The sequence below is a fragment of the Arachis hypogaea genome, chromosome 14 (assembly GCF_003086295.3).
Source record: "Arachis hypogaea cultivar Tifrunner chromosome 14, arahy.Tifrunner.gnm2.J5K5, whole genome shotgun sequence".
NCBI classification, from domain to species: domain Eukaryota; kingdom Viridiplantae; phylum Streptophyta; class Magnoliopsida; order Fabales; family Fabaceae; genus Arachis; species Arachis hypogaea.
The window spans coordinates 118,842,203-118,848,339 of record NC_092049.1 but is presented as its reverse complement, the minus strand read 5'-3'; the positions used below and the strand labels follow the sequence as shown (position 1 = coordinate 118,848,339).

The 6,137-nt window shown below is 40.5% G+C and overlaps 1 long non-coding RNA gene across 1 annotated transcript; it reads right to left on the bottom strand.

Moving 5' to 3' along the window:
* Nucleotides 1-2,025: 2,025 nt before the first annotated feature.
* LOC112743013 (uncharacterized) lies at nt 2,026-5,797 on the bottom strand. The gene is made up of 3 exons (XR_011871858.1): nt 4,992-5,797; nt 4,753-4,879; nt 2,026-2,249 (listed from the first exon to the last, which is right to left on the bottom strand). It is a non-coding gene; the product is annotated as an uncharacterized lncRNA (long non-coding RNA).
* Between the last annotated feature and the right edge of the window lie 340 nt (nt 5,798-6,137).

Here is a 6,137-nt window from a genome sequence, read left to right as displayed (position 1 = left end):
TAAAAGATAAATACTTAATTAAATAATAAAGGATAGAAATACTTATGTAGATTCATTGGTAGGAATTTCAGATAAGCGTATGGAGGTACTGTATGGCTCTAGGACGTCTGCTTTCCTACTGCTTTCATCCAATCCTTCTTACTCCTTTTCATGGCAGGCTTTATGTTGGGCATCACCGTTGTCAATGGCTACATCCCGTCCTCTCAGTGAAAATGGTCCAAAATGCTCTGTTACAGCACGGCTAATCATCTGACGGTTCTCGTTCATACTGGAATAGGATTCTCCATCCTTTTGCGTCTGTCACTACGCCCAGCACTCGCGAGTTTGAAGCTCGTCACAGTCATTCGATCATTGAATCCTACTCGGAATACCACATACAAGGTTTAGACTTTCCGGATTCTCATGAATGCCGCCATCAATCTAGCTTTATACCACGAAGATTCTGATTAAGGAATCCAAGAGATACACATTCAAGCTTGTTTGCATGTAGAACGGGAGTGGTTGTCAGGCACGCGTTCATAGGTGAGAATGATGATGAGCGTCACATAATCATCACATTCATCATGTTCTTGGGTGCGAATGAATATCTTAGAATAAGAATAAGCATGAATTGAATAGAAAGTAGTAGTAATTGCATTAATACTCGAGGTACAGCAGAGCTCCACACCTTAATCTATGGAGTGTAGAAACTCTACCGTTGAAAATACATAAGTGATAAAGGTTCAGGCATGGCCGAGAGGCCAGCCCCCCTAAACGAGATCAATAGTCTCCTAAGATGGAGAATGGAAATAAAACTGAGACCAAAGATGATCCGAAGATACAAATACAATAGTAAAAAGTTCTATTTATACTAAACTAGTTACTAGGGTTTACAGAAGTAAGTCTAAGTGCAGAAATCCACTTCCGGGACCCACTTTGGTGTGTGCTTGGGCTGAGCTTTAGCTATCCACGTGCAGAGGCTATTTCTGGAGTTGAACGCCAGGTTGTAACCTGTTTCTGGCGTTCAACTCTGGTTCGTGACGTGTTTCTGGCGTTTAACTCCAGACTGCAGCGTATAACTGGCGTTGAGCGCCAGTTTGCGTCGTCAATTCTCGAAAAAAGTATGAACTATTATATATTTCTGGAAAGCCCTAGATGTCTACTTTCTAACGCCATTGAAAGCGCGCCATTAGGAGTTCTGTAGCTCCAGAAAATCCATTTCGAGTGCAGGGAGGTCAGAATCCATCAGCATCAGCAGTCCTTTGTCAGCCTTTCTTTCAGAGTTTTGCTCAGGTCCCTCATTTTCAGCCAAAATTCACCTGAAATCAAAGAAAAATACACAAACTCATAGTAAAGTCCAGAAATATAAATTTAGCATAAAAACTAATAAAAACATCCCTAAAAGTAACTAGATCCTACTAAAAACATACTAAAAACAATGCCAAAAAGCGTATAAATTATCCGCTCATCAGCCATCTCTCATTCAACGCTTCTGGAACATGAATTTTGGCTTTTTTCTAGGCTTCTAGGGAATCAAGACAAGTCAGTAGACAGTGGGTCACTAATTCATCTTCTTCCTCACACCTTGGACATTTTGGTTTTATGTCTAGAATTCTAGTGTGAAGCTTGCTCCGAACAGGTAACCCTTTATGCATGAATTTTCATATGAAGATTTTTACTTTTGGCAGATTTTTAAGCTTCCATATGCTTGACTAAAGAGATTTATTTCTGCAAATTTCACGAAGAAAGTCTATTGGAGGATGAAAAAATTGGAAAGTCAACCGGTATCTGGAATCCACTGAGTATCCACCATTTTTCTCTTTCATCCAGGTAACTGAATCCTCTCGTTCTTGAATTATGGTGTTGAAAATTAATTATGCAATGTATGTGCTGAATGTAATACCCTAACTACCAAAGCTCACGCTTCCGACTGCGCGACTCTGATAGGTCGGACATTACGACGACACTTATCTTATTTAATACTAAAATATGAGCCTGTTTGAAACTTTAAACCGCAATACCGCTCCCAAAAACTTTCATCCGATAACATACGTCCATAAATACCATACAACTTACAAAACTCATAAAGAGTACATCCATATATATACATAAATATATATAAATAATATTACAAACATAATCCAATACAATTCCTATCCCTCTTACAGAATATCTCAAGATAAAGGCGAGGGTACAAATAATAGTCTAAAGCAATACAGAGCATTTCAACCACAACTAAAAGAACTCTTCGTAACTTCTGCGCCCATATCCTGAAAGGGGAAAAATATAGGGGGGTGAGAACATCATCCTCGAAAGGGTTCTCAGTAGAGGGTTTTGGGAATTACTGTAATAGGATACATGAAGATAAACCGTACCAGTGATTAATAACCTTCTTATGCCTCTTTTCAAAAACACGGTTTTCAATAAAAGTAAAGTCAAAAATCTTTACTGAAAGAGGAACCATTCAATTCTCAAAACTCAAAAGCCTTTCAAAACGGTTTAGCTATGCGGAACCAAAATAGCCTTTCATAATTTTATTCCAAACCAGAAGCACAAAACCGAAATCAACCATCAGTTCATCTCTTTCCAACCACGGCCCTAGGCCCAAACAATCCAACCAACAACCAGTCACCACAAATCCAACAGAGTCCCAGATGCAAACACAGATAGGAAGTTCAAGCACAAACAAACAGTTATTACAAGTAGAACAGTTAGCAATTAATCACATAGGCAAACCAAGTATAATATGCACACCCAACCAATGTCACACAAATGCATATGATGCATGCCTGTCCCTAGTGGCTGATGATATCATCTGTCGGTTATAGAGCCAACCCGACAAGTCCTGGTAGCTAACCATTGGACTGTCCCTCTGTCGTGCATCCCCAACTCGAGTTATACTCATCATAAACTTGATCATAATCATGATCCATATCCATCACCCTCACTGGTGAATATTTACGGGGGCGAGCTCATCCGGGCCTTTCACAGTGCCCGGCCACACTTACGACATAGGGTCAACAGAGTATCAAGTCTCGACCCGGAGCACGTGGTGGCTAGCCACTGCTACTACCCAGGGAAACTCGTATCTCAGATAGTGGAAGTGCAACATTCACATTTATCAATGATTCAGCATAAACATGCATTCAATCTCATCCATGGATCAACATCCATCTCAGCCATCCGGCTCGCGGTTCAGTCCAGAACCAGCCAATATTCATATCATACACAGCCATTTCGGCTCACGGTTCAATCCAGAACCAACCAATATGTATAATCATACACAGCCATTCCGGCTCACAACAAAACAGCACTTCCACCATTCAACATCATTAAATTCATAAAGTCGGCATTTAAGCCATAAATCATTTTCTCAATTCATTTCACTTTGAAATCGAGTTTCAACTCTTTTCAGCCCTGGCTTTAGAAATCTCATTTCTCAAATCATCTCAGGCTCATAAGCCGAATTTACTCAAAGTGAGTTCCCTTTTTAAAACAAAGCCACTCTCGGCATTCTCTTTCCAAAACTTCCAAAACCATGGCAAGTTAAGGATTTGTTTCACAGTATTCAAAATCATCCATCCAACGATGGGATTTTATAACAAAAGTTTTTCGGCAGAGTCCCAAGTCTTTAGGGGAGAATAATAAAACTCAATTTTGCCAAGTTCATTTAAATTCATTAAAAACCTTGGCTTCCTGATTTGAGTAATAAAATAGAATCTAAGCCAAACCGAGTCACATAATCATTTACTTCTTTCAAAGGCTTTTCCTTTTACTTAAACAAAAACCAGCTTCAACCCCATGAGGGATTCTAAAGCATTTCAACTGCTCAGAAACTGTTTTAGTCTTGCTAAAATTCAAAACTCGAGGAGTACTTAAACCTTTCCGAAAACACTTTAAAATGAGACTTGTCAATAGACACTCGGGTCCTTTCAAAACCATTGAAACTTCTTTAATTGAAAACCCCAAGTCAAATTCGAAGGCATAAACCTTTTTCACATTCCAACGGCCTTAAGGCATAAGTTTCGTTTAAATAAATTGTTCACAAAGGAAATGTAATACCTTTCTTGAGAAACAAGACTAAATCATAGTTTCCTTTTTAATAACTCATTTCAAAGGCATGAATCATCCTTTTCTTGATAATTCAAATAGAATAGTAGAAGTCTTTAACTCATCATTATTTCAGACAATATTTCAATAAAGACTCGGATTTTATAAAAATTTCGACAGCATCTCCCCTAAAACTTGGACTTTTGCCACCCGGTTCGGGTCCCCACTAAACCGTTTCTCATTTCTTTTCAACAGCTCAAAACCAGAAATCAATTCAAAGCAAGCTAAATCCAACAGTCGCCTCAATGGCATATCTCAAGGAAACCATTTCAAAATTAGCTCAATATCAACTGATTTAACTCATTTCCAAAGCTTTAAAGAAACGGCTCACTAACAAATCATTTGTCCAAAACCGAGTCGATTAAAGTAAACCAGGCTAAATTCAAAAGTGCATTCAACTTCTCCAATCATCAAAATAATTAACTCAAATCAAATCAATCCTCAACGGATTAAACTTAGATTTCAAATCTTTAAAGAATCAACTTCAAACATTACAATTCACAAAGCCGCACAACAATTCAGCCAAACCAACATCCATAATCATTCGAGTCAACCAAATAATACATAAAGCAGATACAATCACCAAATACTCAATATCTCACATCAGTATCCATATGTAATAATTCCAATACATAAAACATAGTTTTTAGAAAGCGCCCCTACCTCAAAACGCAAATCCATAACTCAAACGCGCCACAAAGTCCTTTCCGCCTCGACCCGAAATCCACAACCACAATTCCGGCAGCCAAAACCTCAGCTTCCAGTCACGTTCGCAATAACCATAGCAACACTAATCGTAACATACAATAATCAGGACTCTACCCCACATTATCAAAACTCGTATTCATTAACCGAACACAACAGAATACTAACGCGAGATCATTCGAAACATAATTTCTTACCGAAACAACACAATGAGGCAACTACGATTTCGAACCGGCCCGGCAACAGCTCCGGCGGCGGCCAGAAGCTCCGGCAGATCAACTAGAAGAGTCGTACAGCATCAAAACCTTCTCGAAACTCAAAATGACCGAAGCCACAAATTTAAAACCCTTACCGGCAAAGTTCTCCAGCGACGGCAGCGAAGTTTTGGGCAGCAGGAGCGGCGACTTGAACGGCACCCAGGAGCTGGCAGCAGCGGAAAAGCCTTGGAACAACCCCAACCAGCTCCATTAACAGCGAACTGAACCATTTCTGATGGCGGCACTCGAGAATGTCGGCGACGACAACGACAGCACAGGCAGCGGCGGCGGCACGGTGCTTCTGGCAGCGTCCACCTCCCTCGCGCGTCTCTGCTTTGGTGATGGCTGAAGGACGACGACACGGCTCCACGGCGAGGAGCAACCGTAGCCACACATAAGCCCCGCGAAGACGGCGGCGGATGCAAGGCTACCTCGCGACAGCGCCTGCACGAGGGTGACAGCAACTGGAGTCTGAACGGCGGCGAGTTGAACGCGGATTCTGGGCCGCGCAGCAGCTTCTCCGGCGCTTCTCCTGGACGACCGTGGCGGCACGATCCTCTCCCTCTCGTGTCTGTTTGCTCGCTCACTCGCCCTCCCTGATGCAACACGGTGGCGCGGCGGCAGTGACGCCCGCCGGCGCCGTGCTTCCTCCCTTTCCCTTATCTCTCTCAGAAGTTCTCCTCCCCTGTTTTGTGTGTGTGCTTTTCATTTTGGGGGGGAAGAAGGGGCTTGCGGCTGCTACTGCAGCTTCTGATGGGAAACGGTAATGGGTTAGGGTTTTTAGGGTTAGGATTTTATTTTCAAAAATTAGGGTTAGGGGCATTTTAGTAATTTCTCTTAAAAAAGGGATAATATAGTAATTAGAAATAAATTCTAATCCATTAATAATAATGTATAAAAATACTATTTGCTCATCAATTTCATAAATTATTTTCAATAAAATGTCCCCACTAAATAATTAGAAATAATATACTTATTTTCTTCATTTTCCAAAATAGTAATATCAATATTCTAAAATATTAATCATTTAGTCCAAAATCATATAAAAAAATCCTTTTTATTTCACAACTACCAACTATATGATTT